Genomic DNA, 22,303 nt, shown 5'->3' with positions numbered 1-22,303 from the left:
GTTTTTCAGGCGTTTTTTGAAGAAAAAAAAATCTCGAGTGGAAAAATATTCACATCTCTTATGTTTGAAAATTCACATTGATCAATTTTGAAGAAGGAGAATGTAGATAGCTAAGTGGATGTATACAGTGATGACGGAACGAACAAAAATATTTTGTTTTGCATCCTCGGTGGGATTCGAACCCACGACCTCCGGATTAGAAGTCCGGCGCGCTATCCCCTGCGCTACGAGGACATACCTATCATGTTGCTAACTATATCATTTATTCGTAAACGCATTTTGCAACCTTTGAAATTGATTTTAGTTAGTCAAATGTTTATATAACGAATGGTGACTTTTTTTGTTGTTGTTGTTGACGGGAATTAGAATATAGGAGTGAAAATGTTGTTAACTGTTCGCTATCTGGAATACATTCTCCACTTTGTATTTGATATATATGACATTTAAATAAATGTTACCATCTATAGTTAAATTGTTGCTTCGTATCTAAAAGGTACTGATATTGTATACTCAAGTGTCTAGTTTTACGATCCAACCATATCCGCTGATCTTTTTGTCACATCATTGAAAATATCTAGCATTCATGTCTAGACGACAAATTTTACAAACAAACAAATAACTTCAGCATAGTTTTTCAGGCGTATTTGAAAAAAAACCCAACCGCTCTCGAGTGGAAACACATTCACTTCTTTTGTGGTCGAAATTTTTTGAATTTGATCAATTTTGAAGAAGGACAATGTAGTTAGTAGCATACAGTGATGACAGAAAGAACAAAAGAATATATATTTAGCATCCTCGGTGGGATTCGAACCGACGAACTCTGGCTCAAAAGTCCAGCGCGCTATCCCTTGCACTACGCGGACATCCCTATCAAGTTGTCAACTATATCATTTATTCTAAAACAAGCCTTAAATTTGATTAAAGCTATAGTGAAATGTTTATATAATACATAATAAATAGTGATGGTTTTTGTGTGTGTGTTATTATTAACCGTTCGTTGTCTAGAATACATTCACCACTTTGTATTTGATATACGACATGTAACAAGTTATCGCTTGGTATCTAAAAGGTTCTCAAGTGAGATTGTACATGTTGTATAATGATGTACTTTTACAATCCAACCATATTCGCTGATTTTTTGATTTTTTTTTTGTCGTTTCATTGAAAATATCTAGACGACAAAATTTACAATTAAAACAAAAAAGCAGCATAAGTTTTTCAGGCGTTTTTTGAAGAAAAAAAAATCTCGAGTGGAAAAATATTCACATCTCTTATGTTTGAAAATTCACATTGATCAATTTTGAAGAAGGAGAATGTAGATAGCTAAGTGGATGTATACAGTGATGACGGAACGAACAAAAATATTTTGTTTTGCATCCTCGGTGGGATTCGAACCCACGACCTCCGGATTAGAAGTCCGGCGCGCTTTTTTTTTTTTTATCTTTATTAAAATCAAACATCATATAATACAAATAAAACAAAATATAAAATCAATTGTCCTTGATTGTTCTCATTATAGCTATATGCTATACTTTGTATTCACAATACTGTTATTTCTCATTTCAGGTACACAATAATTATTACAATTTAAAGACTAGAAAAAGTCCGGCGCGCTATCCCCTGCGCTACGAGGACATACCTATCATGTTGCTAACTATATCATTTATTCGTAAACGCATTTTGCAACCTTTGAAATTGATTTTAGTTAGTCAAATGTTTATATAACGAATGGTGACTTTTTTTTGTTGTTGTTGTTGACGGGAATTAGAATATAGGAGTGAAAATGTTGTTAACTGTTCGCTATCTGGAATACATTCTCCACTTTGTATTTGATATATATGACATTTAAATAAATGTTACCATCTATAGTTAAATTGTTGCTTCGTATCTAAAAGGTACTGATATTGTATACTCAAGTGTCTAGTTTTACGATCCAACCATATCCGCTGATCTTTTTGTCACATCATTGAAAATATCTAGCATTCATGTCTAGACGACAAATTTTACAAACAAATATCTTCAGCATAGTTTTTCAGGCGTATTTGAAAAAAAACCCAACCGCTCTCGAGTGGAAACACATTCACTTCTTTTGTGGTCGAAATTTTTTGAATTTGATCAATTTTGAAGAAGGACAATGTAGTTAGTAGCATACAGTGATGACAGAAAGAACAAAAGAATATATATTTAGCATCCTCGGTGGGATTCGAACCGACGAACTCTGGCTCAAAAGTCCAGCGCGCTATCCCTTGCACTACGCGGACATCCCTATCAAGTTGTCAACTATATCATTTATTCTAAAACAAGCCTTAAATTTGATTAAAGCTATAGTGAAATGTTTATATAATACATAATAAATAGTGATGGTTTTTGTGTGTGTGTTATTATTAACCGTTCGTTGTCTAGAATACATTCACCACTTTGTATTTGATATACGACATGTAACAAGTTATCGCTTGGTATCTAAAAGGTTCTCAAGTGAGATTGTACATGTTGTATAATGATGTACTTTTACAATCCAACCATATTCGCTGATTTTTTGATTTTTTTTTTGTCGTTTCATTGAAAATATCTAGACGACAAAATTTACAATTAAAACAAAAAAGCAGCATAAGTTTTTCAGGCGTTTTTTGAAGAAAAAAAAATCTCGAGTGGAAAAATATTCACATCTCTTATGTTTGAAAATTCACATTGATCAATTTTGAAGAAGGAGAATGTAGATAGCTAAGTGGATGTATACAGTGATGACGGAACGAACAAAAATATTTTGTTTTGCATCCTCGGTGGGATTCGAACCCACGACCTCCGGATTAGAAGTCCGGCGCGCTATCCCCTGCGCTACGAGGACATACCTATCATGTTGCTAACTATATCATTTATTCGTAAACGCATTTTGCAACCTTTGAAATTGATTTTAGTTAGTCAAATGTTTATATAACGAATGGTGACTTTTTTTGTTGTTGTTGTTGACGGGAATTAGAATATAGGAGTGAAAATGTTGTTAACTGTTCGCTATCTGGAATACATTCCCACTTTGTATTTGATATATATGACATTTAAATAAATGTTACCATCTATAGTTAAATTGTTGCTTCGTATCTAAAAGGTACTGATATTGTATACTCAAGTGTCTAGTTTTACGATCCAACCATATCCGCTGATCTTTTTGTCACATCATTGAAAATATCTAGCATTCATGTCTAGACGACAAATTTTACAAACAAACAAATAACTTCAGCATAGTTTTTCAGGCGTATTTGAAAAAAAACCCAACCGCTCTCGAGTGGAAACACATTCACTTCTTTTGTGGTCGAAATTTTTTGAATTTGATCAATTTTGAAGAAGGACAATGTAGTTAGTAGCATACAGTGATGACAGAAAGAACAAAAGAATATATATTTAGCATCCTCGGTGGGATTCGAACCGACGAACTCTGGCTCAAAAGTCCAGCGCGCTATCCCTTGCACTACGCGGACATCCCTATCAAGTTGTCAACTATATCATTTATTCTAAAACAAGCCTTAAATTTGATTAAAGCTATAGTGAAATGTTTATATAATACATAATAAATAGTGATGGTTTTTGTGTGTGTGTTATTATTAACCGTTCGTTGTCTAGAATACATTCACCACTTTGTATTTGATATACGACATGTAACAAGTTATCGCTTGGTATCTAAAAGGTTCTCAAGTGAGATTGTACATGTTGTATAATGATGTACTTTTACAATCCAACCATATTCGCTGATTTTTTGATTTTTTTTTTGTCGTTTCATTGAAAATATCTAGACGACAAAATTTACAATTAAAACAAAAAAGCAGCATAAGTTTTTCAGGCGTTTTTTGAAGAAAAAAAAATCTCGAGTGGAAAAATATTCACATCTCTTATGTTTGAAAATTCACATTGATCAATTTTGAAGAAGGAGAATGTAGATAGCTAAGTGGATGTATACAGTGATGACGGAACGAACAAAAATATTTTGTTTTGCATCCTCGGTGGGATTCGAACCCACGACCTCCGGATTAGAAGTCCGGCGCGCTTTTTTTTTTTTTATCTTTATTAAAATCAAACATCATATAATACAAATAAAACAAAATATAAAATCAATTGTCCTTGATTGTTCTCATTATAGCTATATGCTATACTTTGTATTCACAATACTGTTATTTCTCATTTCAGGTACACAATAATTATTACAATTTAAAGACTAGAAAAAGTCCGGCGCGCTATCCCCTGCGCTACGAGGACATACCTATCATGTTGCTAACTATATCATTTATTCGTAAACGCATTTTGCAACCTTTGAAATTGATTTTAGTTAGTCAAATGTTTATATAACGAATGGTGACTTTTTTTTGTTGTTGTTGTTGACGGGAATTAGAATATAGGAGTGAAAATGTTGTTAACTGTTCGCTATCTGGAATACATTCTCCACTTTGTATTTGATATATATGACATTTAAATAAATGTTACCATCTATAGTTAAATTGTTGCTTCGTATCTAAAAGGTACTGATATTGTATACTCAAGTGTCTAGTTTTACGATCCAACCATATCCGCTGATCTTTTTGTCACATCATTGAAAATATCTAGCATTCATGTCTAGACGACAAATTTTACAAACAAACAAATAACTTCAGCATAGTTTTTCAGGCGTATTTGAAAAAAAACCCAACCGCTCTCGAGTGGAAACACATTCACTTCTTTTGTGGTCGAAATTTTTTGAATTTGATCAATTTTGAAGAAGGACAATGTAGTTAGTAGCATACAGTGATGACAGAAAGAACAAAAGAATATATATTTAGCATCCTCGGTGGGATTCGAACCGACGAACTCTGGCTCAAAAGTCCAGCGCGCTATCCCTTGCACTACGCGGACATCCCTATCAAGTTGTCAACTATATCATTTATTCTAAAACAAGCCTTAAATTTGATTAAAGCTATAGTGAAATGTTTATATAAGACATAATAAATAGTGATGGTTTTTTTGTGTGTGTTATTATTAACCGTTCGTTGTCTAGAATACATTCACCACTTTGTATTTGATATACGACATGTAACAAGTTATCGCTTGGTATCTAAAAGGTTCTCAAGTGAGATTGTACATGTTGTATAATGATGTACTTTTACAATCCAACCATATTCGCTGATTTTTTGATTTTTTTTTTGTCGTTTCATTGAAAATATCTAGACGACAAAATTTACAATTAAAACAAAAAAGCAGCATAAGTTTTTCAGGCGTTTTTTGAGAAAAAAAAATCTCGAGTGGAAAAATATTCACATCTCTTATGTTTGAAAATTCACATTGATCAATTTTGAAGAAGGAGAATGTAGATAGCTAAGTGGATGTATACAGTGATGACGGAACGAACAAAAATATTTTGTTTTGCATCCTCGGTGGGATTCGAACCCACGACCTCCGGATTAGAAGTCCGGCGCGCTATCCCCTGCGCTACGAGGACATACCTATCATGTTGCTAACTATATCATTTATTCGTAAACGCATTTTGCAACCTTTGAAATTGATTTTAGTTAGTCAAATGTTTATATAACGAATGGTGACTTTTTTTTTTGTTGTTGTTGACGGGAATTAGAATATAGGAGTGAAAATGTTGTTAACTGTTCGCTATCTGGAATACATTCTCCACTTTGTATTTGATATATATGACATTTAAATAAATGTTACCAACTATAGTTAAATTGTTGCTTCGTATCTAAAAGGTACTGATATTGTATACTCAAGTGTCTAGTTTTACGATCCAACCATATCCGCTGATCTTTTTGTCACATCATTGAAAATATCTAGCATTCATGTCTAGACGACAAATTTTACAAACAAACAAATAACTTCAGCATAGTTTTTCAGGCGTATTTGAAAAAAAAACCCAACCGCTCTCGAGTGGAAACACATTCACTTCTTTTGTGGTCGAAATTTTTTGAATTTGATCAATTTTGAAGAAGGACAATGTAGTTAGTAGCATACAGTGATGACAGAAAGAACAAAAGAATATATATTTAGCATCCTCGGTGGGATTCGAACCGACGAACTCTGGCTCAAAAGTCCAGCGCGCTATCCCTTGCACTACGCGGACATCCCTATCAAGTTGTCAACTATATCATTTATTCTAAAACAAGCCTTAAATTTGATTAAAGCTATAGTGAAATGTTTATATAATACATAATAAATAGTGATGGTTTTTGTGTGTGTGTTATTATTAACCGTTCGTTGTCTAGAATACATTCACCACTTTGTATTTGATATACGACATGTAACAAGTTATCGCTTGGTATCTAAAAGGTTCTCAAGTGAGATTGTACATGTTGTATAATGATGTACTTTTACAATCCAACCATATTCGCTGATTTTTTGATTTTTTTTTTGTCGTTTCATTGAAAATATCTAGACGACAAAATTTACAATTAAAACAAAAAAGCAGCATAAGTTTTTCAGGCGTTTTTTGAAGAAAAAAAAATCTCGAGTGGAAAAATATTCACATCTCTTATGTTTGAAAATTCACATTGATCAATTTTGAAGAAGGAGAATGTAGATAGCTAAGTGGATGTATACAGTGATGACGGAACGAACAAAAATATTTTGTTTTGCATCCTCGGTGGGATTCGAACCCACGACCTCCGGATTAGAAGTCCGGCGCGCTTTTTTTTTTTTTATCTTTATTAAAATCAAACATCATATAATACAAATAAAACAAAATATAAAATCAATTGTCCTTGATTGTTCTCATTATAGCTATATGCTATACTTTGTATTCACAATACTGTTATTTCTCATTTCAGGTACACAATAATTATTACAATTTAAAGACTAGAAAAAGTCCGGCGCGCTATCCCCTGCGCTACGAGGACATACCTATCATGTTGCTAACTATATCATTTATTCGTAAACGCATTTTGCAACCTTTGAAATTGATTTTAGTTAGTCAAATGTTTATATAACGAATGGTGACTTTTTTTTGTTGTTGTTGTTGACGGGAATTAGAATATAGGAGTGAAAATGTTGTTAACTGTTCGCTATCTGGAATACATTCTCCACTTTGTATTTGATATATATGACATTTAAATAAATGTTACCATCTATAGTTAAATTGTTGCTTCGTATCTAAAAGGTACTGATATTGTATACTCAAGTGTCTAGTTTTACGATCCAACCATATCCGCTGATCTTTTTGTCACATCATTGAAAATATCTAGCATTCATGTCTAGACGACAAATTTTACAAACAAACAAATAACTTCAGCATAGTTTTTCAGGCGTATTTGAAAAAAAACCCAACCGCTCTCGAGTGGAAACACATTCACTTCTTTTGTGGTCGAAATTTTTTGAATTTGATCAATTTTGAAGAAGGACAATGTAGTTAGTAGCATACAGTGATGACAGAAAGAACAAAAGAATATATATTTAGCATCCTCGGTGGGATTCGAACCGACGAACTCTGGCTCAAAAGTCCAGCGCGCTATCCCTTGCACTACGCGGACATCCCTATCAAGTTGTCAACTATATCATTTATTCTAAAACAAGCCTTAAATTTGATTAAAGCTATAGTGAAATGTTTATATAAGACATAATAAATAGTGATGGTTTTTTTGTGTGTGTTATTATTAACCGTTCGTTGTCTAGAATACATTCACCACTTTGTATTTGATATACGACATGTAACAAGTTATCGCTTGGTATCTAAAAGGTTCTCAAGTGAGATTGTACATGTTGTATAATGATGTACTTTTACAATCCAACCATATTCGCTGATTTTTTGATTTTTTTTTTGTCGTTTCATTGAAAATATCTAGACGACAAAATTTACAATTAAAACAAAAAAGCAGCATAAGTTTTTCAGGCGTTTTTTGAGAAAAAAAAATCTCGAGTGGAAAAATATTCACATCTCTTATGTTTGAAAATTCACATTGATCAATTTTGAAGAAGGAGAATGTAGATAGCTAAGTGGATGTATACAGTGATGACGGAACGAACAAAAATATTTTGTTTTGCATCCTCGGTGGGATTCGAACCCACGACCTCCGGATTAGAAGTCCGGCGCGCTATCCCCTGCGCTACGAGGACATACCTATCATGTTGCTAACTATATCATTTATTCGTAAACGCATTTTGCAACCTTTGAAATTGATTTTAGTTAGTCAAATGTTTATATAACGAATGGTGACTTTTTTTTTTGTTGTTGTTGACGGGAATTAGAATATAGGAGTGAAAATGTTGTTAACTGTTCGCTATCTGGAATACATTCTCCACTTTGTATTTGATATATATGACATTTAAATAAATGTTACCAACTATAGTTAAATTGTTGCTTCGTATCTAAAAGGTACTGATATTGTATACTCAAGTGTCTAGTTTTACGATCCAACCATATCCGCTGATCTTTTTGTCACATCATTGAAAATATCTAGCATTCATGTCTAGACGACAAATTTTACAAACAAACAAATAACTTCAGCATAGTTTTTCAGGCGTATTTGAAAAAAAACCCAACCGCTCTCGAGTGGAAACACATTCACTTCTTTTGTGGTCGAAATTTTTTGAATTTGATCAATTTTGAAGAAGGACAATGTAGTTAGTAGCATACAGTGATGACAGAAAGAACAAAAGAATATATATTTAGCATCCTCGGTGGGATTCGAACCGACGAACTCTGGCTCAAAAGTCCAGCGCGCTATCCCTTGCACTACGCGGACATCCCTATCAAGTTGTCAACTATATCATTTATTCTAAAACAAGCCTTAAATTTGATTAAAGCTATAGTGAAATGTTTATATAATACATAATAAATAGTGATGGTTTTTGTGTGTGTGTTATTATTAACCGTTCGTTGTCTAGAATACATTCACCACTTTGTATTTGATATACGACATGTAACAAGTTATCGCTTGGTATCTAAAAGGTTCTCAAGTGAGATTGTACATGTTGTATAATGATGTACTTTTACAATCCAACCATATTCGCTGATTTTTTGATTTTTTTTTTGTCGTTTCATTGAAAATATCTAGACGACAAAATTTACAATTAAAACAAAAAAGCAGCATAAGTTTTTCAGGCGTTTTTTGAAGAAAAAAAAATCTCGAGTGGAAAAATATTCACATCTCTTATGTTTGAAAATTCACATTGATCAATTTTGAAGAAGGAGAATGTAGATAGCTAAGTGGATGTATACAGTGATGACGGAACGAACAAAAATATTTTGTTTTGCATCCTCGGTGGGATTCGAACCCACGACCTCCGGATTAGAAGTCCGGCGCGCTATCCCCTGCGCTACGAGGACATACCTATCATGTTGCTAACTATATCATTTATTCGTAAACGCATTTTGCAACCTTTGAAATTGATTTTAGTTAGTCAAATGTTTATATAACGAATGGTGACTTTTTTTGTTGTTGTTGTTGACGGGAATTAGAATATAGGAGTGAAAATGTTGTTAACTGTTCGCTATCTGGAATACATTCTCCACTTTGTATTTGATATATATGACATTTAAATAAATGTTACCATCTATAGTTAAATTGTTGCTTCGTATCTAAAAGGTACTGATATTGTATACTCAAGTGTCTAGTTTTACGATCCAACCATATCCGCTGATCTTTTTGTCACATCATTGAAAATATCTAGCATTCATGTCTAGACGACAAATTTTACAAACAAACAAATAACTTCAGCATAGTTTTTCAGGCGTATTTGAAAAAAACCCCAACCGCTCTCGAGTGGAAACACATTCACTTCTTTTGTGGTCGAAATTTTTTGAATTTGATCAATTTTGAAGAAGGACAATGTAGTTAGTAGCATACAGTGATGACAGAAAGAACAAAAGAATATATATTTAGCATCCTCGGTGGGATTCGAACCGACGAACTCTGGCTCAAAAGTCCAGCGCGCTATCCCTTGCACTACGCGGACATCCCTATCAAGTTGTCAACTATATCATTTATTCTAAAACAAGCCTTAAATTTGATTAAAGCTATAGTGAAATGTTTATATAATACATAATAAATAGTGATGGTTTTTTTGTGTGTGTTATTATTAACCGTTCGTTGTCTAGAATACATTCACCACTTTGTATTTGATATACGACATGTAACAAGTTATCGCTTGGTATCTAAAAGGTTCTCAAGTGAGATTGTACATGTTGTATAATGATGTACTTTTACAATCCAACCATATTCGCTGATTTTTTGATTTTTTTTTTGTCGTTTCATTGAAAATATCTAGACGACAAAATTTACAATTAAAACAAAAAAGCAGCATAAGTTTTTCAGGCGTTTTTTGAAAAAAAAAATCTCGAGTGGAAAAATATTCACATCTCTTATGTTTGAAAATTCACATTGATCAATTTTGAAGAAGGAGAATGTAGATAGCTAAGTGGATGTATACAGTGATGACGGAACGAACAAAAATATTTTGTTTTGCATCCTCGGTGGGATTCGAACCCACGACCTCCGGATTAGAAGTCCGGCGCGCTATCCCCATACCTATCATGTTGCTAACTATATCATTTATTCGTAAACGCATTTTGCAACCTTTGAAATTGATTTTAGTTAGTCAAATGTTTATATAACGAATGGTGACTTTTTTCTTTGTTGTTGTTGACGGGAATTAGAATATAGGAGTGAAAATGTTGTTAACTGTTCGCTATCTGGAATACATTCTCCACTTTGTATTTGATATATATGACATTTAAATAAATGTTACCATCTATAGTTAAATTGTTGCTTCGTATCTAAAAGGTACTGATATTGTATACTCAAGTGTCTAGTTTTACGATCCAACCATATCCGCTGATCTTTTTGTCACATCATTGAAAATATCTAGCATTCATGTCTAGACGACAAATTTTACAAACAAACAAATAACTTCAGCATAGTTTTTCAGGCGTATTTGAAAAAAAACCCAACCGCTCTCGAGTGGAAACACATTCACTTCTTTTGTGGTCGAAATTTTTTGAATTTGATCAATTTTGAAGAAGGACAATGTAGTTAGTAGCATACAGTGATGACAGAAAGAACAAAAGAATATATATTTAGCATCCTCGGTGGGATTCGAACCGACGAACTCTGGCTCAAAAGTCCAGCGCGCTATCCCTTGCACTACGCGGACATCCCTATCAAGTTGTCAACTATATCATTTATTCTAAAACAAGCCTTAAATTTGATTAAAGCTATAGTGAAATGTTTATATAATACATAATAAATAGTGATGGTTTTTGTGTGTGTGTTATTATTAACCGTTCGTTGTCTAGAATACATTCACCACTTTGTATTTGATATACGACATGTAACAAGTTATCGCTTGGTATCTAAAAGGTTCTCAAGTGAGATTGTACATGTTGTATAATGATGTACTTTTACAATCCAACCATATTCGCTGATTTTTTGATTTTTTTTTTGTCGTTTCATTGAAAATATCTAGACGACAAAATTTACAATTAAAACAAAAAAGCAGCATAAGTTTTTCAGGCGTTTTTTGAAGAAAAAAAAATCTCGAGTGGAAAAATATTCACATCTCTTATGTTTGAAAATTCACATTGATCAATTTTGAAGAAGGAGAATGTAGATAGCTAAGTGGATGTATACAGTGATGACGGAACGAACAAAAATATTTTGTTTTGCATCCTCGGTGGGATTCGAACCCACGACCTCCGGATTAGAAGTCCGGCGCGCTATCCCCTGCGCTACGAGGACATACCTATCATGTTGCTAACTATATCATTTATTCGTAAACGCATTTTGCAACCTTTGAAATTGATTTTAGTTAGTCAAATGTTTATATAACGAATGGTGACTTTTTTTGTTGTTGTTGTTGACGGGAATTAGAATATAGGAGTGAATCTGTTCGTATAGTGTTCGCTATCTGGAATACATTCTCCACTTTGTATTTTATATATATGACATTTAAATAAATGTTACCATCTATAGTTAAATTGTTGCTTCGTATCTAAAAGGTACTGATATTGTATACTCAAGTGTCTAGTTTTACGATCCAACCATATCCGCTGATCTTTTTGTCACATCATTGAAAATATCTAGCATTCATGTCTAGACGACAAATTTTACAAACAAACAAATAACTTCAGCATAGTTTTTCAGGCGTATTTGAAAAAAAACCCAACCGCTCTCGAGTGGAAACACATTCACTTCTTTTGTGGTCGAAATTTTTTGAATTTGATCAATTTTGAAGAAGGACAATGTAGTTAGTAGCATACAGTGATGACAGAAAGAACAAAAGAATATATATTTAGCATCCTCGGTGGGATTCGAACCGACGAACTCTGGCTCAAAAGTCCAGCGCGCTATCCCTTGCACTACGCGGACATCCCTATCAAGTTGTCAACTATATCATTTATTCTAAAACAAGCCTTAAATTTGATTAAAGCTATAGTGAAATGTTTATATAATACATAATAAATAGTGATGGTTTTTGTGTGTGTGTTATTATTAACCGTTCGTTGTCTAGAATACATTCACCACTTTGTATTTGATATACGACATGTAACAAGTTATCGCTTGGTATCTAAAAGGTTCTCAAGTGAGATTGTACATGTTGTATAATGATGTACTTTTACAATCCAACCATATTCGCTGATTTTTTGATTTTTTTTTTGTCGTTTCATTGAAAATATCTAGACGACAAAATTTACAATTAAAACAAAAAAGCAGCATAAGTTTTTCAGGCGTTTTTTGAAGAAAAAAAAATCTCGAGTGGAAAAATATTCACATCTCTTATGTTTGAAAATTCACATTGATCAATTTTGAAGAAGGAGAATGTAGATAGCTAAGTGGATGTATACAGTGATGACGGAACGAACAAAAATATTTTGTTTTGCATCCTCGGTGGGATTCGAACCCACGACCTCCGGATTAGAAGTCCGGCGCGCGCTACGAGGACATACCTATCATGTTGCTAACTATATCATTTATTCGTAAACGCATTTTGCAACCTTTGAAATTGATTTTAGTTAGTCAAATGTTTATATAACGAATGGTGACTTTTTTTGTTGTTGTTGTTGACGGGAATTAGAATATAGGAGTGAATCTGTTCGTATAGTGTTCGCTATCTGGAATACATTCTCCACTTTGTATTTGATATATATGACATTTAAATAAATGTTACCATCTATAGTTAAATTGTTGCTTCGTATCTAAAAGGTACTGATATTGTATACTCAAGTGTCTAGTTTTACGATCCAACCATATCCGCTGATCTTTTTGTCACATCATTGAAAATATCTAGCATTCATGTCTAGACGACAAATTTTACAAACAAACAAATAACTTCAGCATAGTTTTTCAGGCGTATTTGAAAAAAAACCCAACCGCTCTCGAGTGGAAACACATTCACTTCTTTTGTGGTCGAAATTTTTTGAATTTGATCAATTTTGAAGAAGGACAATGTAGTTAGTAGCATACAGTGATGACAGAAAGAACAAAAGAATATATATTTAGCATCCTCGGTGGGATTCGAACCGACGAACTCTGGCTCAAAAGTCCAGCGCGCTATCCCTTGCACTACGCGGACATCCCTATCAAGTTGTCAACTATATCATTTATTCTAAAACAAGCCTTAAATTTGATTAAAGCTATAGTGAAATGTTTATATAATACATAATAAATAGTGATGGTTTTTGTGTGTGTGTTATTATTAACCGTTCGTTGTCTAGAATACATTCACCACTTTGTATTTGATATACGACATGTAACAAGTTATCGCTTGGTATCTAAAAGGTTCTCAAGTGAGATTGTACATGTTGTATAATGATGTACTTTTACAATCCAACCATATTCGCTGATTTTTTGATTTTTTTTTTGTCGTTTCATTGAAAATATCTAGACGACAAAATTTACAATTAAAACAAAAAAGCAGCATAAGTTTTTCAGGCGTTTTTTGAAGAAAAAAAAATCTCGAGTGGAAAAATATTCACATCTCTTATGTTTGAAAATTCACATTGATCAATTTTGAAGAAGGAGAATGTAGATAGCTAAGTGGATGTATACAGTGATGACGGAACGAACAAAAATATTTTGTTTTGCATCCTCGGTGGGATTCGAACCCACGACCTCCGGATTAGAAGTCCGGCGCGCTATCCCCTGCGCTACGAGGACATACCTATCATGTTGCTAACTATATCATTTATTCGTAAACGCATTTTGCAACCTTTGAAATTGATTTTAGTTAGTCAAATGTTTATATAACGAATGGTGACTTTTTTTGTTGTTGTTGTTGACGGGAATTAGAATATAGGAGTGAAAATGTTGTTAACTGTTCGCTATCTGGAATACATTCTCCACTTTGTATTTGATATATATGACATTTAAATAAATGTTACCATCTATAGTTAAATTGTTGCTTCGTATCTAAAAGGTACTGATATTGTATACTCAAGTGTCTAGTTTTACGATCCAACCATATCCGCTGATCTTTTTGTCACATCATTGAAAATATCTAGCATTCATGTCTAGACGACAAATTTTACAAACAAACAAATAACTTCAGCATAGTTTTTCAGGCGTATTTGAAAAAAAACCCAACCGCTCTCGAGTGGAAACACATTCACTTCTTTTGTGGTCGAAATTTTTTGAATTTGATCAATTTTGAAGAAGGACAATGTAGTTAGTAGCATACAGTGATGACAGAAAGAACAAAAGAATATATATTTAGCATCCTCGGTGGGATTCGAACCGACGAACTCTGGCTCAAAAGTCCAGCGCGCTATCCCTTGCACTACGCGGACATCCCTATCAAGTTGTCAACTATATCATTTATTCTAAAACAAGCCTTAAATTTGATTAAAGCTATAGTGAAATGTTTATATAATACATAATAAATAGTGATGGTTTTTGTGTGTGTGTTATTATTAACCGTTCGTTGTCTAGAATACATTCACCACTTTGTATTTGATATACGACATGTAACAAGTTATCGCTTGGTATCTAAAAGGTTCTCAAGTGAGATTGTACATGTTGTATAATGATGTACTTTTACAATCCAACCATATTCGCTGATTTTTTGATTTTTTTTTTGTCGTTTCATTGAAAATATCTAGACGACAAAATTTACAATTAAAACAAAAAAGCAGCATAAGTTTTTCAGGCGTTTTTTGAAAAAAAAAAAATCTCGAGTGGAAAAATATTCACATCTCTTATGTTTGAAAATTCACATTGATCAATTTTGAAGAAGGAGAATGTAGATAGCTAAGTGGATGTATACAGTGATGACGGAACGAACAAAAATATTTTATTTTGCATCCTCGGTGGGATTCGAACCCACGACCTCCGGATTAGAAGTCCGGCGCGCTATCCCCTGCGCTACGAGGACATACCTATCATGTTGCTAACTATATCATTTATTCGTAAACGCATTTTGCAACCTTTGAAATTGATTTTAGTTAGTCAAATGTTTATATAACGAATGGTGACTTTTTTTGTTGTTGTTGTTGACGGGAATTAGAATATAGGAGTGAAAATGTTGTTAACTGTTCGCTATCTGGAATACATTCTCCACTTTGTATTTGATATATATGACATTTAAATAAATGTTACCATCTATAGTTAAATTGTTGCTTCGTATCTAAAAGGTACTGATATTGTATACTCAAGTGTCTAGTTTTACGATCCAACCATATCCGCTGATCTTTTTGTCACATCATTGAAAATATCTAGCATTCATGTCTAGACGACAAATTTTACAAACAAACAAATAACTTCAGCATAGTTTTTCAGGCGTATTTGAAAAAAAACCCAACCGCTCTCGAGTGGAAACACATTCACTTCTTTTGTGGTCGAAATTTTTTGAATTTGATCAATTTTGAAGAAGGACAATGTAGTTAGTAGCATACAGTGATGACAGAAAGAACAAAAGAATATATATTTAGCATCCTCGGTGGGATTCGAACCGACGAACTCTGGCTCAAAAGTCCAGCGCGCTATCCCTTGCACTACGCGGACATCCCTATCAAGTTGTCAACTATATCATTTATTCTAAAACAAGCCTTAAATTTGATTAAAGCTATAGTGAAATGTTTATATAATACATAATAAATAGTGATGGTTTTTGTGTGTGTGTTATTATTAACCGTTCGTTGTCTAGAATACATTCACCACTTTGTATTTGATATACGACATGTAACAAGTTATCGCTTGGTATCTAAAAGGTTCTCAAGTGAGATTGTACATGTTGTATAATGATGTACTTTTACAATCCAACCATATTCGCTGATTTTTTGATTTTTTTTTTGTCGTTTCATTGAAAATATCTAGACGACAAAATTTACAATTAAAACAAAAAAGCAGCATAAGTTTTTCAGGCGTTTTTTGAAAGAAAAAAAAATCTCGAGTGGAAAAATATTCACATCTCTTATGTTTGAAAATTCACATTGATCAATTTTGAAGAAGGAGAATGTAGATAGCTAAGTGGATGTATACAGTGATGACGGAACGAACAAAAATATTTTAATTTGCATCCTCGGTGGGATTCGAACCCACGACCTCCGGATTAGAAGTCCGGCGCGCTATCCCCTGCGCTACGAGGACATACCTATCATGTTGCTAACTATATCATTTATTCGTAAACGCATTTTGCAACCTTTGAAATTGATTTTAGTTAGTCAAATGTTTATATAACGAATGGTGACTTTTTTTGTTGTTGTTGTTGACGGGAATTAGAATATAGGAGTGAATCTGTTCGTATAGTGTTCGCTATCTGGAATACATTCTCCACTTTGTATTTGATATATATGACATTTAAATAAATGTTACCATCTATAGTTAAATTGTTGCTTCGTATCTAAAAGGTACTGATATTGTATACTCAAGTGTCTAGTTTTACGATCCAACCATATCCGCTGATCTTTTTGTCACATCATTGAAAATATCTAGCATTCATGTCTAGACGACAAATTTTACAAACAAACAAATAACTTCAGCATAGTTTTTCAGGCGTATTTGAAAAAAAACCCAACCGCTCTCGAGTGGAAACACATTCACTTCTTTTGTGGTCGAAATTTTTTGAATTTGATCAATTTTGAAGAAGGACAATGTAGTTAGTAGCATACAGTGATGACAGAAAGAACAAAAGAATATATATTTAGCATCCTCGGTGGGATTCGAACCGACGAACTCTGGCTCAAAAGTCCAGCGCGCTATCCCTTGCACTACGCGGACATCCCTATCAAGTTGTCAACTATATCATTTATTCTAAAACAAGCCTTAAATTTGATTAAAGCTATAGTGAAATGTTTATATAATACATAATAAATAGTGATGGTTTTTGTGTGTGTGTTATTATTAACCGTTCGTTGTCTAGAATACATTCACCACTTTGTATTTGATATACGACATGTAACAAGTTATCGCTTGGTATCTAAAAGGTTCTCAAGTGAGATTGTACATGTTGTATAATGATGTACTTTTACAATCCAACCATATTCGCTGATTTTTTGATTTTTTTTTTGTCGTTTCATTGAAAATATCTAGACGACAAAATTTACAATTAAAACAAAAAAGCAGCATAAGTTTTTCAGGCGTTTTTTGAAAAAAAAAAATCTCGAGTGGAAAAATATTCACATCTCTTATGTTTGAAAATTCACATTGATCAATTTTGAAGAAGGAGAATGTAGATAGCTAAGTGGATGTATACAGTGATGACGGAACGAACAAAAATATTTTGTTTTGCATCCTCGGTGGGATTCGAACCCACGACCTCCGGATTAGAAGTCCGGCGCGCTATCCCCTGCGCTACGAGGACATACCTATCATGTTGCTAACTATATCATTTATTCGTAAACGCATTTTGCAACCTTTGAAATTGATTTTAGTTAGTCAAATGTTTATATAACGAATGGTGACTTTTTTTGTTGTTGTTGTTGACGGGAATTAGAATATAGGAGTGAAAATGTTGTTAACTGTTCGCTATCTGGAATACATTCTCCACTTTGTATTTGATATATATGACATTTAAATAAATGTTACCATCTATAGTTAAATTGTTGCTTCGTATCTAAAAGGTACTGATATTGTATACTCAAGTGTCTAGTTTTACGATCCAACCATATCCGCTGATCTTTTTGTCACATCATTGAAAATATCTAGCATTCATGTCTAGACGACAAATTTTACAAACAAACAAATAACTTCAGCATAGTTTTTCAGGCGTATTTGAAAAAAAACCCAACCGCTCTCGAGTGGAAACACATTCACTTCTTTTGTGGTCGAAATTTTTTGAATTTGATCAATTTTGAAGAAGGACAATGTAGTTAGTAGCATACAGTGATGACAGAAAGAACAAAAGAATATATATTTAGCATCCTCGGTGGGATTCGAACCGACGAACTCTGGCTCAAAAGTCCAGCGCGCTATCCCTTGCACTACGCGGACATCCCTATCAAGTTGTCAACTATATCATTTATTCTAAAACAAGCCTTAAATTTGATTAAAGCTATAGTGAAATGTTTATATAATACATAATAAATAGTGATGGTTTTTGTGTGTGTGTTATTATTAACCGTTCGTTGTCTAGAATACATTCACCACTTTGTATTTGATATACGACATGTAACAAGTTATCGCTTGGTATCTAAAAGGTTCTCAAGTGAGATTGTACATGTTGTATAATGATGTACTTTTACAATCCAACCATATTCGCTGATTTTTTGATTTTTTTTTGTCGTTTCATTGAAAATATCTAGACGACAAAATTTACAATTAAAACAAAAAAGCAGCATAAGTTTTTCAGGCGTTTTTTGAAAAAAAAAAATCTCGAGTGGAAAAATATTCACATCTCTTATGTTTGAAAATTCACATTGATCAATTTTGAAGAAGGAGAATGTAGATAGCTAAGTGGATGTATACAGTGATGACGGAACGAACAAAAATATTTTGTTTTGCATCCTCGGTGGGATTCGAACCCACGACCTCCGGATTAGAAGTCCGGCGCGCTATCCCCTGCGCTACGAGGACATACCTATCATGTTGCTAACTATATCATTTATTCGTAAACGCATTTTGCAACCTTTGAAATTGATTTTAGTTAGTCAAATGTTTATATAACGAATGGTGACTTTTTTTGTTGTTGTTGTTGACGGGAATTAGAATATAGGAGTGAAAATGTTGTTAACTGTTCGCTATCTGGAATACATTCTCCACTTTGTATTTGATATATATGACATTTAAATAAATGTTACCATCTATAGTTAAATTGTTGCTTCGTATCTAAAAGGTACTGATATTGTATACTCAAGTGTCTAGTTTTACGATCCAACCATATCCGCTGATCTTTTTGTCACATCATTGAAAATATCTAGCATTCATGTCTAGACGACAAATTTTACAAACAAACAAATAACTTCAGCATAGTTTTTCAGGCGTATTTGAAAAAAAACCCAACCGCTCTCGAGTGGAAACACATTCACTTCTTTTGTGGTCGAAATTTTTTGAATTTGATCAATTTTGAAGAAGGACAATGTAGTTAGTAGCATACAGTGATGACAGAAAGAACAAAAGAATATATATTTAGCATCCTCGGTGGGATTCGAACCGACGAACTCTGGCTCAAAAGTCCAGCGCGCTATCCCTTGCACTACGCGGACATCCCTATCAAGCTGTCAACTATATCATTTATTCTAAAACAAGCCTTAAATTTGATTAAAGCTATAGTGAAATGTTTATATAATACATGATAAATAGTGATGGTTTTTGTGTGTGTGTTATTATTAACCGTTCGTTGTCTAGAATACATTCACCACTTTGTATTTGATATACGACATGTAACAAGTTATCGCTTGGTATCTAAAAGGTTCTCAAGTGAGATTGTACATGTTGTATAATGATGTACTTTTACAATCCAACCATATTCGCTGATTTTTTGATTTTTTTTTTGTCGTTTCATTGAAAATATCTAGACGACAAAATTTACAATTAAAACAAAAAAGCAGCATAAGTTTTTCAGGCGTTTTTTGAAGAAAAAAAAATCTCGAGTGGAAAAATATTCACATCTCTTATGTTTGAAAATTCACATTGATCAATTTTGAAGAAGGAGAATGTAGATAGCTAAGTGGATGTATACAGTGATGACGGAACGAACAAAAATATTTTGTTTTGCATCCTCGGTGGGATTCGAACCCACGACCTCCGGATTAGAAGTCCGGCGCGCTATCCCCTGCGCTACGAGGACATACCTATCATGTTGCTAACTATATCATTTATTCGTAAACGCATTTTGCAACCTTTGAAATTGATTTTAGTTAGTCAAATGTTTATATAACGAATGGTGACTTTTTTTGTTGTTGTTGTTGACGGGAATTAGAATATAGGAGTGAAAATGTTGTTAACTGTTCGCTATCTGGAATACATTCTCCACTTTGTATTTGATATATATGACATTTAAATAAATGTTACCATCTATAGTTAAATTGTTGCTTCGTATCTAAAAGGTACTGATATTGTATACTCAAGTGTCTAGTTTTACGATCCAACCATATCCGCTGATCTTTTTGTCACATCATTGAAAATATCTAGCATTCATGTCTAGACGACAAATTTTACAAACAAACAAATAACTTCAGCATAGTTTTTCAGGCGTATTTGAAAAAAACCCCAACCGCTCTCGAGTGGAAACACATTCACTTCTTTTGTGGTCGAAATTTTTTGAATTTGATCAATTTTGAAGAAGGACAATGTAGTTAGTAGCATACAGTGATGACAGAAAGAACAAAAGAATATATATTTAGCATCCTCGGTGGGATTCGAACCGACGAACTCTGGCTCAAAAGTCCAGCGCGCTATCCCTTGCACTACGCGGACATCCCTATCAAGTTGTCAACTATATCATTTATTCTAAAACAAGCCTTAAATTTGATTAAAGCTATAGTGAAATGTTTATATAATACATGATAAATAGTGATGGTTTTTGTGTGTGTGTTATTATTAACCGTTCGTTGTCTAGAATACATTCACCACTTTGTATTTGATATACGACATGTAACAAGTTATCGCTTGGTATCTAAAAGGTTCTCAAGTGAGATTGTACATGTTGTATAATGATGTACTTTTACAATCCAACCATATTCGCTGATTTTTTGATTTTTTTTTTTGTCGTTTCATTGAAAATATCTAGACGACAAAATTTACAATTAAAACAAAAAAGCAGCATAAGTTTTTCAGGCGTTTTTTGAAAAAAAAAAATCTCGAGTGGAAAAATATTCACATCTCTCTGGCTCAAAAGTCCAGCGCGCTATCCCTTGCACTACGCGGACATCCCTATCAAGTTGTCAACTATATCATTTATTCTAAAACAAGCCTTAAATTTGATTAAAGCTATAGTGAAATGTTTATATAATACATAATAAATAGTGATGGTTTTTGTGTGTGTGTTATTATTAACCGTTCGTTGTCTAGAATACATTCACCACTTTGTATTTGATATACGACATGTAACAAGTTATCGCTTGGTATCTAAAAGGTTCTCAAGTGAGATTGTACATGTTGTATAATGATGTACTTTTACAATCCAACCATATTCGCTGATTTTTTTGATTTTTTTTTTTGTCGTTTCATTGAAAATATCTAGACGACAAAATTTACAATTAAAACAAAAAAGCAGCATAAGTTTTTCAGGCGTTTTTTGAAAAAAAAAAATCTCGAGTGGAAAAATATTCACATCTCTTATGTTTGAAAATTCACATTGATCAATTTTGAAGAAGGAGAATGTAGATAGCTAAGTGGATGTATACAGTGATGACGGAACGAACAAAAATATTTTGTTTTGCATCCTCGGTGGGATTCGAACCCACGACCTCCGGATTAGAAGTCCGGCGCGCTATCCCCTGCGCTACGAGGCCATACCTATCATGTTGCTAACTATATCATTTATTCGTAAACGCATTTTGCAACCTTTGAAATTGATTTTAGTTAGTCAAATGTTTATATAACGAATGGTGACTTTTTTTGTTGTTGTTGTTGACGGGAATTAGAATATAGGAGTGAAAATGTTGTTAACTGTTCGCTATCTGGAATACATTCTCCACTTTGTATTTGATATATATGACATTTAAATAAATGTTACCATCTATAGTTAAATTGTTGCTTCGTATCTAAAAGGTACTGATATTGTATACTCAAGTGTCTAGTTTTACGATCCAACCATATCCGCTGATCTTTTTGTCACATCATTGAAAATATCTAGCATTCATGTCTAGACGACAAATTTTACAAACAAACAAATAACTTCAGCATAGTTTTTCAGGCGTATTTGAAAAAAAACCCAACCGCTCTCGAGTGGAAACACATTCACTTCTTTT

The 22,303-nt window shown here is 33.2% G+C and overlaps 16 non-coding genes across 16 annotated transcripts; all 16 read right to left on the bottom strand.

The window, feature by feature from the left end:
- Window positions 1–161: 161 nt before the first annotated feature.
- On the bottom strand, window positions 162–234 carry Trnar-ucu (transfer RNA arginine (anticodon UCU)). The gene has a single exon. It is a non-coding gene; the product is annotated as a tRNA-Arg (tRNA).
- A 1,140-nt stretch (window positions 235–1,374) lies between these two features.
- Window positions 1,375–1,635, bottom strand: Trnak-uuu (transfer RNA lysine (anticodon UUU)). The gene is made up of 2 exons: window positions 1,599–1,635; window positions 1,375–1,410 (listed from the first exon to the last, which is right to left on the bottom strand). It is a non-coding gene; the product is annotated as a tRNA-Lys (tRNA).
- A 1,137-nt stretch (window positions 1,636–2,772) lies between these two features.
- On the bottom strand, window positions 2,773–2,845 carry Trnar-ucu (transfer RNA arginine (anticodon UCU)). Its single transcript has one exon. It is a non-coding gene; the product is annotated as a tRNA-Arg (tRNA).
- A 1,139-nt stretch (window positions 2,846–3,984) lies between these two features.
- Trnak-uuu (transfer RNA lysine (anticodon UUU)) lies at window positions 3,985–4,245 on the bottom strand. The gene is made up of 2 exons: window positions 4,209–4,245; window positions 3,985–4,020 (listed from the first exon to the last, which is right to left on the bottom strand). It is a non-coding gene; the product is annotated as a tRNA-Lys (tRNA).
- A 1,140-nt stretch (window positions 4,246–5,385) lies between these two features.
- Trnar-ucu (transfer RNA arginine (anticodon UCU)) lies at window positions 5,386–5,458 on the bottom strand. The gene has a single exon. It is a non-coding gene; the product is annotated as a tRNA-Arg (tRNA).
- Window positions 5,459–6,599: 1,141 nt separating this feature from the next.
- On the bottom strand, window positions 6,600–6,860 carry Trnak-uuu (transfer RNA lysine (anticodon UUU)). The gene is made up of 2 exons: window positions 6,824–6,860; window positions 6,600–6,635 (listed from the first exon to the last, which is right to left on the bottom strand). It is a non-coding gene; the product is annotated as a tRNA-Lys (tRNA).
- Window positions 6,861–8,000: 1,140 nt separating this feature from the next.
- Window positions 8,001–8,073, bottom strand: Trnar-ucu (transfer RNA arginine (anticodon UCU)). Its single transcript has one exon. It is a non-coding gene; the product is annotated as a tRNA-Arg (tRNA).
- A 1,140-nt stretch (window positions 8,074–9,213) lies between these two features.
- Trnar-ucu (transfer RNA arginine (anticodon UCU)) lies at window positions 9,214–9,286 on the bottom strand. Its single transcript has one exon. It is a non-coding gene; the product is annotated as a tRNA-Arg (tRNA).
- Window positions 9,287–11,623: 2,337 nt separating this feature from the next.
- Trnar-ucu (transfer RNA arginine (anticodon UCU)) lies at window positions 11,624–11,696 on the bottom strand. Its single transcript has one exon. It is a non-coding gene; the product is annotated as a tRNA-Arg (tRNA).
- A 2,345-nt stretch (window positions 11,697–14,041) lies between these two features.
- On the bottom strand, window positions 14,042–14,114 carry Trnar-ucu (transfer RNA arginine (anticodon UCU)). Its single transcript has one exon. It is a non-coding gene; the product is annotated as a tRNA-Arg (tRNA).
- Window positions 14,115–15,254: 1,140 nt separating this feature from the next.
- Window positions 15,255–15,327, bottom strand: Trnar-ucu (transfer RNA arginine (anticodon UCU)). Its single transcript has one exon. It is a non-coding gene; the product is annotated as a tRNA-Arg (tRNA).
- Window positions 15,328–16,468: 1,141 nt separating this feature from the next.
- Trnar-ucu (transfer RNA arginine (anticodon UCU)) lies at window positions 16,469–16,541 on the bottom strand. The gene has a single exon. It is a non-coding gene; the product is annotated as a tRNA-Arg (tRNA).
- A 1,140-nt stretch (window positions 16,542–17,681) lies between these two features.
- Window positions 17,682–17,754, bottom strand: Trnar-ucu (transfer RNA arginine (anticodon UCU)). Its single transcript has one exon. It is a non-coding gene; the product is annotated as a tRNA-Arg (tRNA).
- A 1,138-nt stretch (window positions 17,755–18,892) lies between these two features.
- Trnar-ucu (transfer RNA arginine (anticodon UCU)) lies at window positions 18,893–18,965 on the bottom strand. The gene has a single exon. It is a non-coding gene; the product is annotated as a tRNA-Arg (tRNA).
- A 1,140-nt stretch (window positions 18,966–20,105) lies between these two features.
- Window positions 20,106–20,178, bottom strand: Trnar-ucu (transfer RNA arginine (anticodon UCU)). Its single transcript has one exon. It is a non-coding gene; the product is annotated as a tRNA-Arg (tRNA).
- A 1,593-nt stretch (window positions 20,179–21,771) lies between these two features.
- On the bottom strand, window positions 21,772–21,844 carry Trnar-ucu (transfer RNA arginine (anticodon UCU)). The gene has a single exon. It is a non-coding gene; the product is annotated as a tRNA-Arg (tRNA).
- Between the last annotated feature and the right edge of the window lie 459 nt (window positions 21,845–22,303).

Source organism: Mytilus edulis, chromosome 4 (genome assembly GCF_963676685.1).
Source record: "Mytilus edulis chromosome 4, xbMytEdul2.2, whole genome shotgun sequence".
NCBI lineage: Eukaryota > Metazoa > Mollusca > Bivalvia > Mytilida > Mytilidae > Mytilus > Mytilus edulis.
This window is presented reverse-complemented; position numbering and strand designations above follow the sequence as displayed.